Raw genomic sequence first — 12,300 nt, forward strand, 5'->3', positions numbered from 1 at the left:
GGATTGGCAAGTCTAGAATCTGCAAGGTGGGCCAGCAGGTGGGAGACCCAAGGAGAGTTGCAATTCAAAGCAAAGGCAGTCTGTTATACAATTCCTTCCTGCTCCAGGGAGGTCAGTTTCTGTCTATTGATGCCTTCAACTGGTTGGACGAGGCCCACCCACATTATAGAGACTGTCGGCTTTACTAAAATGTTAATCTCATTTGAAAATATTTTTGGAGAAGGGGGGCAGAGCAAGATGGCGGCAGAGTAGGAGACCTGGGTTTCGTCTGGTCTCAGGAATTCAGCTGGATAGGGATCAAACCATTCTGAACACCTACGAACTCAACAGGAGATTGAAGAAAAGAATAGCAACAACTCTCTGAACAGAGAAGCGACCACTTACTGGAAGGTAGGACGTGCGGAGAAGTGAATCCGAGGCGATATTCGGGAGGATAGACGGCGGGGGAGGGGGCCTCCGTCGGCCGCTTCTGGCAAGTGCTAGAGCCGCGGAGCACAAAATCGGACCTTTTAGAAGTTGGCTCCGCTGAGGGACGTCGCTCCAGTGGCTAAGCGGGGGTGGAACCCTCCCGGGACAGTGTGGTCTCAGGACCCTCGGGGTCACAGAAAGACCGGGGGAGCCTGAGTGCGGCAGAGCTCCCAGGGATCGGAGCGGGGAAGCCGGCTGCAGAGACGGAGCCGAGGCGCGGGCTCTCAGCTCGGGGTGGCCATAAACTGTGATCCGCGGCCCAGTCGGGCCACTGCTCCTCCAGCAGGGACCCAACAAGCGGCAGAGCCGGGGAGACTCCCCTCCCTCCCCCGGGAGGAGCGGCGCGGGAGCGCACCGCAGGGATCTGCTGGGTTTGGAGACTCCACATGGGGTCGGGTGCCAGAGATAGAAACGCTCGGTCACAGGCCAGGCCGGGTGAGCACAGAGTGCAGCCAGAGACCGGGGAGACGGGAGTGACTGCTTTTCTCTGGGGGCGCACTGAGGAGCGGGGCCCCGAGTTCTCAGCTCCTCTGGGCGGAGATTGGGAGGCCACCATTTTCACCCTGGTCCTCCAAAGCTGTACCGAGAGCTTGCAGGGAACAAAAGCTCCTGAGAACAAACCCGAGCAGCTTCCTTAGCCCGGACCGACAAGGGCGGGGCAATTCCGCCTCCGGCAAAGACATCTGGAAACCACGGCAACAGGCCCCTCCCCCAGAAGATCAGCAGGAACAGCCAGCAAGCCAAGACCAAGTTTACCGATCAAGGAGAACGGGAGAACTCCAGCGCTAGGGGAATACTGTACATAGAATTCATGGCTTTTTTTACCATGATTCATTAGTTTTTCAAAGTTAATTTTTTTAACTGTTTTTTTAATTTTTCTTTTTCCCTTTTTCAACCAACATCTTATCAATCCCTTTTTTTAAAAAAAACATTTTTTATTTTTCATTTTTAGAGTCATATTTTATTCCTTCATAGTAGTTACCCTTATTTTTGGCATATATATATATAAGTTGTTCTCTCCTTAAAATTTTGAGATAGTTTCTTCTAACAGATCAAAATATACCCTAAATCACTAGTGTATGGCTTTGTTCTAGTCTCCTGCCTGATCACATTCTCTCCCCTTTTTTTTTGTTTTTGTTTTTCTTTTTTTTTTAATCTTTTTCTTTCTTTTTTCAAACAACTTCTTATCTTATCAATTCCTTTTATAAAATCTTTTATAATTTTTATCTTTACAGTCATCTTCCATCTTTCATTGTATCAACTCTTATTTTGTACATATATAAGTCTTTCTTCCTTTAAAATTTTAAGAGGCACTTTTTTCTAACAGACCAAAATACGCCCAAAATCTAGTGTGTGGCACTGATCTATGCACTAGCCTAATCATATTTGATCATATTCTGGTTTTTTTTGTATTGTTCTGTTTTTGTTTTTATCTTTTCCTTTTTGTTTTGTTTTTTTTTCTTTCTTTTCTCTTTCTTTTTTCTTTCTTTCCCTTTCTTTTCCCCTGGTTTCAGGTCTTTTCTGATTTGTATAGAGTATATTTGGTGGGGACATTGTTAACCTGCTAGCATTTTGTTCTCTCATTCATCTATTCTCCTCTGGACAAAATGACAAGATGAAAAAAATCACCTCAGCAAAAAGAACAAGAGATAGTACCGTCAGCCAGGGACCTAATAAATATAGACATTAGTACGATGTCAGACCTAGAGTTCAGAATCATGACTTTAAAGATACTAGCTGGGCTTGAAAAAAGCGTGGAAATTATTAGAGAAACCCTTTCTGGAGAAATAAAAGAACTAAAATCTAACCAAGTTGAAATCAAAAAGGCTATTAATGAGGTGCAATCAAAAATGGGGGCACTAACTGCTAGGATAAATGAGGCAGAAGAGATAATCAGTGATATAGAAGACCAAATGATGGAAAATAAAGAGGCTGAGAAAAAGAGGGAGAAACAACTACATGATCACGAGGACAGAATTTGAGAGATAAGCGATACGATAAGACGAAACAACATTAGATAATTGGGATCCCAGAAGAAGAAGAAAGAGAGAGAGGGGCAGAAGGTATATTGGAGCAAATAATAGCAGAGAACTTCCCTAATGTGAGGAAGGAAACAGGTATCAAAATCCAGGAGGCACAGAGAACCCCTCTCAAAATCAATAATAATAGGTCAACACCCCGACATCTAATAGTAAAACTTTCGAGTCTCAGAGACAAAGAGAAAATCCTGAAAGCAGCTCGGGAGAATAGATATGTAACCTACAATGGTAGAAATATTAGATTGGCAACAGACCTATCCACAGAGACCTGGCAGGCCAGAAAGGACTGGCATGAAATCTCCAGAGCACTAAACGAGAAAAATATGCAGCCAAGAATACTATATCCAGCTAGGCTGTCATTGAAAATTGAAGGAGAGATAAAAAGCTTCCAGGACAAACAAAAACTAAAGGAATTTGCAAACACAAAACCAGCCCTCCAAGAAATATTGAAAGGGGTCCTCTAAGCAAAGAGAGAGCCTAAAAGCAGCATAGATCAGAAAGGAACATAGACAATATACAGTAACAGTCACCTTACAGGCAATACAATGGCACTAAATTCATATCTTTCAATAGTTACCCTGAATGTAAATGGGCTAAATGCCCCAATCAAAAGACACAGGCTATCAGATTGGATTAAAAAACAAGACCCATCGATATTCTTTCTGCAAGAGACTCATTTTAGACCCAAAGACACCTCCAGACTGAAAGTGAGGAGGTGGAAAACCACTTACCATACTAATGGACACCAAAAGAAAGCTGGGGCTGCAGTCCTTATATGAGACAAATTAGATTTTAAAACAAAGACTGTAATAAGAGATGAGGAAGGACACTATATCCTACTTAAAAGGTCTATCCAACAAGAGATCTAACAACTGTAAATATCTATGCCCCTAACATGGGAGCAGCCAATTATATAAGGCAATTAATAACAAAAGCAAACAAACACATTGACAACAATACAATAATAGTGGGTGACTTTAACACCCCCCCTGACTGAAATGGACAGATCATCTAAGCAAAAGATCAACAAGGAAATAAAGACTTTAAATGACACACTGGACCAAATGGACTTCACAGACATATTCAGAACATTCCATCCCAAAGCAACGGAATACACATTCTTCTCTAGTGCCCACGGAACATTGTCCAGAATTGATCACATCCTAGGTCACAAATCAGGTCTCAACCGGTACCAAAAGATTGGGATCATTCCCTGCATATTTTCAGACCACAATGCTTTGAAACTAGAACTCAATCACAAGAGGAAAGTCGGAAAGAACTCAAATACATGGAGGCTAAAGAGCATCCTCCTAAAGAATGAATGGGTCAACCAGGAAATTAAAGAAGAATTAAAAAAATTCATGGAAACCAATGAAAATGAAAACACAACTGTTCAAAATCTTTGGGATACAGCAAAGGCAGTCCCGAGAGGAAAGCATATAGCAATACAAGACTTTCTCAAGAAACAAGAAAGGTCTCAAATACACAACCTAACCCTACACCTAAAGGAGCTGGAGGAAGAACAGCAAATAAAACCTAAACCCAGCAGGAGATGAGAAATCATAAAGATCAGAGCAGAAATCAATGAACTAGAAACCAAAAGAACAGTGGAACAGATCAACGAAACTAGGAGCTTGTTCTTTGAAAGAATTAACAAGATTGATAAACCCCTCGCCAGACTTATCAAAAAGAAAAGAGAAATGACCCAAATCAACAAAATCATGACTGAAAGAGGAGAGATCACAACCAACACCAAAGAGATACAAACAATTATAAGAACATATTATGAGCAACCCTATGCCAGCAAATTAGATAACCTGGAAGAAATGGGTGCATTCCTAGAGATGTATCAACTACCAAAATTGAACCAGGAAGAAATAGAAAACCTGAACACACCTATAACCACTGAGGAAATTGAAGCAGTCACCAAAAATCTCCCAAGAAACAAAAGCCCAGGGCCATATGGCTTCCCAGGGGAATTCTATCAGACATTTAAAGAAGAATTAATACCTATTCTCCTGAAACTGTTCCAAAAAATAGAAATGGAAGGAAAACTTCCAAACTCATTCTATGAGGCCACCATTACCTTGATCCCAAAACCAGACAAAGACCCCATCCAAAAGGAGAATTACAGACCAATATCCTTGATGAACATGGATGCAAAAATTCTCACCAAAATACTAGCCAGTAGGATCCAACAGTACATTGAAAGGATTATTCACCATGACCAAGTGGGATTTATCCCTGGGCTGCAAGGCTGGTTCAACATCCGCAAATCAATCAACGTGATACAATACATTAACAAAAGAAAGAACAAGAATCATATGATCCTCTCAATAGATGCAGAAAAAGCATTTGACAACGTACAGCATCCTTTCTTGATCAAAACTCTTCAGAGAATAGGGATAGAGGGTACATACCTCAACATCATAAAAGCCATCTATGAAAAACCTACAGCGAATATCATTCTCAATGGGGAAAAGCTGAGAGCTTTTCCCCTAAGGTCGGGAACGCAGCAGGGATGTCCACTCTCACCACTGCTATTCAACATAGTATTAGAAGTCCTAGCCATCAGACAACAAAAAGAAATCAAAGGCATCCACATCGGCAAAGAGGAAGTCAAACTCTCACTCTTTGCAGATGATATGATACTGTATGTGGAAAACCCAAAAGACTCCACCCCAAAACTGCTAGAATTCATCCAGGAATTCAGTAAAGTGGCAGGATATAAAATCAATGCACAGAAATCAGTGGCATTCCTATACACCAACAACAAGACAGAAGAGAGACAAACCAAGGAGTCAATCCCATTTACAATTGCACCCAAAACCATAAGATACCTAGGAATAAATTTAACCAAAGAGGCAAGGGATCTGTACTCAGAAAACTATGAAATACTCATGAAAGAAATTGAAGAAGACACAAAGAAATAGAAAAACGTTTCATGCTCATGGATTGGGAGAACCAACATTGTGAAGATGTCAATGCTACCTAGAGCAATCTACACATTCAATGCAATCCCCATCAAAATACCATCCACTTTTTTCAAAGAAATGGAACACATAATCCTAAAATTTGTATGGAACCAGAAGAGACCCCGAATAGCCAGAGGAATATTGAAAAAGAAAAGCAAAGCTGGCAGCGTCACAATTCCGGACTTCCAGCTCTATTACAAAGCTGTCATCATCAAGACAGTATGGTACTGGCACAAAAACAGACACATAGATCAATGGAACAGAATCGAGAGCCCAGAAATGGACCCTCAACTCTATGGTCAACTCATCTTTGACAAAGCAGGAAAGAATGTCCAATGGAAAAAAGACAGTCTCTTCAACAAATGGTGTTGGGAAAATTGGACAGCCACATGCAGAAGAATGAAACTGGACCATTTCCTTACACCACACACAAAAAGAGACTCCAAATGGTTGAAAGACCTAAACGTGAGACAGGAGTCCATCCAAATCCTAAAGGAAAACACAGGTAGCAACCTTTTCGACCTCAGCCTCAGCAACTTCTTCCTAGAAACATCGCCAAAGGCAAGGGAAGCAAGGGCAAAAATGAACTATTGGGATTTCATCAAGATAAAAAGCTTTTGCACAGCAAAAGAGACAGTCCACAAAACCAAAAGACAACTGACAGAATGGGAGAAAATATTTGCAAATGACATATCAGATAAAGGGCCAGTATCCAAAATCTATAAAGAACTTAATCAAACTCAACACCCAAAGAACAAGTAATCCAATCAAGAAATGGGCAGAAGACATGAACAGACATTTTTCCAAAGAAGACATCCAAATGGCCAACAGACACATGAAAAAGTGCTCAACATCGCTCAGCATCAGGGAAATCCAAATCAAAACCTCCATGAGATACCACCTCACACCAGTCAGAATGGCTAAAATTAACAAGTCAGGAAATGACAGATGTTGGCGAGGATGCAGAGAAAAGGGAACCCTCCTACACTGTTGGTGGGAATGCAAGCTGGTGCAGCCACTCTGGAAAACAGCATGGAGGTTCCTCAGACAGTTGAAAATAGAGCTACCCTATGATCCAGCAATTGCACTAGTGGGTATTTACCACAAAGATACAAATGTAGGGATCCGAAGGGATACGTGCACCCCAATATTTATAGCAGCAGTGTCCACAATAGCCAAACTGTGGAAAGAGCCAAGATGTCCATCAACAGATGAATGGATAAAGAAGAAGTGGTATATATACACAATGGAATATTATGCAGCCATCAAAAGGAATGAGATCTTGCCATTTGCAACGACGTGGATGGAACTGGAGGGTGTTATGCTGAGTGAAATAAGTCAATCAGAGAAAGACATGTATCATATGACCTCACTGATATGAGGAATTCTTAATCTCAGGAAACAAACTGAGGGTTGCTGGAGTGGAGGGGGGTGGGAGGGATGGGGTGGCTTGGTGATAGACATTGGGGAGGGTATGTGCTATGGTGAGCGCTGTGAATTGTGCAAGACTGTTGAATCACAGATCTGTACTTCTGAAACAAATAATGCAACATATGTTAAGAAAAAAGAAAAAGAAGAAGATAGCAGGAGGGGAAGAATGAAGGGGAGTAAGTCGGAGGGGGAGACGAACCATGAGAGACGATGGACTCTGAAAAACAAACTGAGGGTTCTAGAGGGGAGGAGGGTGGGGGGATGGGTGAGCCTGGTGATGGGTATTAAAGAGGGCACATTCTGCGTGGAGCGCTGGGTGTTATGCACAAACAATCATGGAACACTACATCAAGAACTAATGATGTAATGTATGGTGATTAACAGAACAATAAAAAAATTTAAAAAAAATATTTTTGGAGAAATACCCAGAAAAAAATGTTCGACCTAGTATCTGGGCACCATGGCCAAGGTGACTTATAAAATTAACCATCACATAAGGATTAAATCACCAACACTTGGAAGAGCCCTTGACCAATTAATTGCTCAATAAATGGTAAGTGCTAGTAAGAATGGAATTCAATACATACTTTCTCACATCTGTTATGTATAAGGCAACAGGTCCAGAGAATAGCTTAAATGAACGAATGATCTAGCTCACCCTGTCTACACAAGGCAAATATGAGTGCCAGCAAGGGAAGTATCCATTGCTGTAAGAGTTCTTGGCAGTTCACTCACTCCTGACCCCACTCCCAGGTAGGTGTGTGTCTGAACTGGGCCTTGACAGAAGCAGAAGCACCCACAGGGGAGGCGGGGACCAAGGCCAGGAAGACAGAACAGAAAGGAGACCTCTGGGAAGGGGACTGTGGCCGTTTACTAGGGACACAGTGTGGGGCAGGATGTTGGTCGGAGGCAGGCCAGCCATTGTTACCAACAGGAAGGACAAAGAGGAGACACTGGGTAGATTTACCACCCCCGCTGTGCCCTACCAGAAGTGTGGTATGCAAGTATGAAATTAACGCTACCGCGTGAGGCAAGGCGATTAATCAAAATATTGCCTCCGTTTTGCCTGCCCTCTGCACAAAGGGTCAAAATCATGCTTCTGATGATTTCACAGACTGGCCAGATCATGAACATTTACTGCTCTGATCCCAAAGATATTCTTTCTACGGGTCTTATTCATCAGCACGTTGCCACAGAGGCCATTAAAAATCCCTGGATAATCTCAGGGTCCCAATGTCCATTTGCCCCATGCAACATCTCTGGGTCCAGTAGCTTCTGGCCTCATCTGGGGCCACCCGCCTTCCCTCTATAGGCTCCAGTCATACAGGTGTCCTCGCAGTTCCTTGAGGACACAAAACAACTTCCATCCCACGGCTTTTCCCCGATTCCTTCTAACAAACAGTGATGGCATTTCTCTTGCTTTCCCCAAGTCAGCCCCTTCCCATCATTAGGGCATCGGCCTAACTAGCACCTCCTCAGAGAGCATTCTTGAGCACCCCTCCACATCATCTCCGCTTCCCCCCTTCCTGCCACTCATCACAATGCCTGGTGGTCTTGCTTGCTTGCTTCTTATTGTCCTTCACTTCTAGGAGACTACAGTCTCCGTGAGGCAGGGGGCATGCCCTGTCTTGTTTGTGCTACACCGCATCCCAGATAGGAGCACACGTGGTCTCTCTGAACCTTAATCAGGGTCTTCCTGTTTGGAGCCTGCACTAATTTCTGCGGTGCCAAATGTACACAAAGCAGTATGCTAAGAGATTTGTAATTCTCTTACTCTTAGCCTGGTTTGAACTCAATTCCATTAGAGTCTTCCAGATTTAACTAAAGGCACCATCTGGCTCCAAACTCCAAGGTCTCATTAAATGAGCAATACTAATAAAAGTAATTGCAAAAGAATAGAGGAGATTAAGGAGACAACAATAAAATAATGTTGCCCGCACAGGGCTATTGGTTTTGTTTGTAGCTTGCTGGCACAAGATAGATTATTTCAGTGCTGGATTCACTTGGCTGTAATAAACAATGCACAGGGCATACAGAGCAGGGGCTGGTTCGTGCTCAAAAGTGATGATCTAAAACTGCATCATGTCTGGTAAACCTGGAATAGTATATATAAGCCATCTGTTGAAATTCAGGCCATAATGATGTAGTTCCTTTTTTTTTTTTTTTTTTTTGCCTATCTGCAGAAAGGTGTACAGGATTAATTCTAGCAGTTTTCTGCTATTTCAACAAAAATTACTTAGGTGAACTATTAAAAGTTATGTGGCAGTAAGTGAAGAAGTTTGCATAGCTTTTTCTTTTTTTTTTTTACATAGCCCCTGGACATTTGTATCTAACACGGGAAGCTTAACAAGCAATTGGAAAATGTTTGAGTAAAGATGGGTGGACATCCATATCACAGACTAGGAAGATTCATTGCTATCATATTTATTATTTCTTTGAGATTGTTTCTTTCATTTTGGTCATCTCTCTAGTAATATTAAACTGAAGAAAAGTTTAGAGCAAATGTAAACCAAATCTTCATCTGATCCATAAATCACAAATTTTGCCTCTGTCTTGCAATCTCATCTAAGAACATGGTTTCTCAACTCCTGAACTCCACTGTCAAGATGGACCTTGATTACCTATGGTCACAACATTTCCATGTCCTGGAAATATCAATCTTATTGTTGATTTCATATTTTAGGGAACGATGTGTTTATTTGCAAGCATAAGATCATAGATCAGAAGTTCTCAAAGTGTGGTCCCCAGGCCAACAGCTTCAGCACCACCTGGGAACTTACGAAAAAGGCAAATTCTCAATCCCCACCCCAAACCTATTACATCAGAAATTCTAGGGAGAAGACCCAACTGTCTCTGTTTTACACATATTCTAGGTGATTCTGACGCATGCTCCAATGTGAGAACCACCATGTAGAGCAATGGTTCTCAACCAGGGCTGAGTTTGCTCCTCAAGGGCATGTGGCAATGTCCGGAGATATTTTTGGTTGTCAACAACTAGGGCAGAGGACCTACTGGGCATCTAGAAGCCAGAGATGTTGCTGAACATCCTATGATGCACAGGAAAGACCTCCCTAACAAACAATTACCCAGTCCAAAATGTCAATCATGTCAACGTTGAGAAACCCTGCTGAAAGGAAAGAACCTTCAAACAGCAGCCTTGAATCTTAATTATGGCTTCCTATGAATTTTTGTTTATTTTGGTTTTGGTGTGATATGCCCTATGAATGATTTTATTTTCATTTTAAGCCCTACTCAACTTGTTTTTGGTTTCTACTAGTGTCATCTTTAGAAAGTCTTCTGGTTAAAGTCATAATTGTTTACCTATATGTTATAACTTCCTGTTTTACATTTTAATTATTTAATCCATTTGGAATGAATTTTGATAAAAGTTGTGAAGTAATGATTTGACAGTTCCTTTTTTTGTATAAATCCCCTCATATCTAGGGTGTACAGTCACTTCTATTTCTTAACCAAACCATGACTGATAAGAGGATGTGCTTCATCAAAACAAAGGAATTAGCTAAGCACAAGGAAGGTTCAGTTTGAATCAGCTTCAACTTCATGTGACCAGAAATTCAAAACCAGATTAAATGACATTTAAGTTTATTTTTCACATTAAAAAAAAAGTGTGATGATAGGCAGCCCAGGGCTTGTTTGGAGTTTCCACAATTATCAGGGATCTGGACTCCTTTAGGATATCCTATCATTATGGTCCAAAATGACAGCCAGAGCTCCAGCCATCACATTCTATTCCATGCAGCTTGAAGAAGGAAAGAGAAAGATAAGGCTCTTCTCTTTAAGGACACTTTCCAAAGGTCACACACAGCATTGCTGCTTACATCTCATGGGCCAAAAATAAGTTACTGGGGGATTTTTGCTCCACAGTAGAGAGGAGAAGAGAATCTCCAGGAAGACAATTGTGCAGGAGGCTAGAAGGCAACCCTTGAGTAGATAAAGGATAATATTAATAGAGTCTCTGATAAAGAAGAGATTCAGACCCTTCGTGTAGACTTCAGAGTTGCATTTCTGATTGGTACAGAGAAAATTAAGCAAACCTTTTTAAATGACACATTGCTATTTCCAGGAAAAATAAACATTTGCTCGGGAAGGAATTCAGTTAGGAAAACTTTGGTTACAGTGGAGTAACCAACATCATCCCCCAAACCACAGTAGCTTAAAACAATCAAATCTTATCTTTTGCTCGCTGCCAGTTGAAAAAAGGACTCTCTTGATCAAAGTCACAAAAGGACCCAGACCGATAGAGCAATCATCTCTGGAACGTGGCCAGATGCGAAGAGAGCCCTGGAGAATTTCACATCAACAATTAAATGGTCTGGAGTTTGTTGCCAGATCAGTCACATGACCCCACCTCAATTCAGAAGTCCACCCTGAAGGTAGACTCCCAAATATTTGACACAAAGCAACAGTGGCAATGACAAAAGGACATGCCGCATTGCTGTGAAAAATACAGATACAGCCATGATCACATGAGCACTGAGCAGTGATGTTTGGGAGGAAGGCAGCAGCTTGGGAAGTGTTTATTGCATGGAGGTGGGGGTGGGGATGGGGCATTACAAAAAGTAGGAAGTCACAGGAATCAAAAATCAACAAAGAGCAGTATAAGCCTATTATTTAGAAATAAGAATGTAAAGAAGCAGAACAAACAGACAAAAGACTTTTAAGGGTTTGTCGCCGTTCTTCGTTAGGCACAGATTGTTATTTTTCATTATAAGCCTCGCAGCGCTTTTTGGCTTTTTTAAAATATGTCAAATGTTATTTTGGAAGGGAAAGAAATTAAATTTCAAATTTCAAGAGTGGGAGGAAATGCCTCAAATATTTGATAGCAATCATCTCTTTATCTGTTGAATACACAACACCACATGTCATTCTCTCGTGAAAAAAAGCAGGGAGCACAATGAGATGCCTTATTGGTGTCTTTGCCCCTCGACTCTGACTCCGAGTGCTCATATCTGGAACAAATCCTGTGTCTGTTTCCATTTCCACAAGCAGCAAATAAGCACCATTTAAGAGCAAAGCAAACTACAGAACTCAATAACCCCCAAAGGAAGGATAATTTGCAGCCTTTTATACTTCCAGTCACCATGTCTAATCCTGTGCTAACTCCTTGGAAGCACAATAGCGTTTCTAAGAGACAGGAATCCAGAGAATTCTAAAACAACACTCTTTCCTTTTAAAAATGTAAATCAGTGGACATGTTTGCGGGCTCCTGCACTGAATGCACCCCGAGGATTTATCAAAAAGCTTCCTTGATGCTTCCAAATTCTTGGGATTGCTTTGTGCCTTTCTGCAATTAATAAGAGATAGAGAATATTTTTTCCTACCTGGTAAGATATGGCTATTTTCAGACCAGTCGTTTTTCCAAGCAT

The sequence above is a fragment of the Eumetopias jubatus genome, unplaced genomic scaffold, assembly GCF_037043125.1.
Source record: "Eumetopias jubatus isolate StellerSeaLion01/CBP00866 unplaced genomic scaffold, mEumJub1_p1.0 scaffold_3, whole genome shotgun sequence".
In the NCBI taxonomy this organism is placed as follows: domain Eukaryota; kingdom Metazoa; phylum Chordata; class Mammalia; order Carnivora; family Otariidae; genus Eumetopias; species Eumetopias jubatus.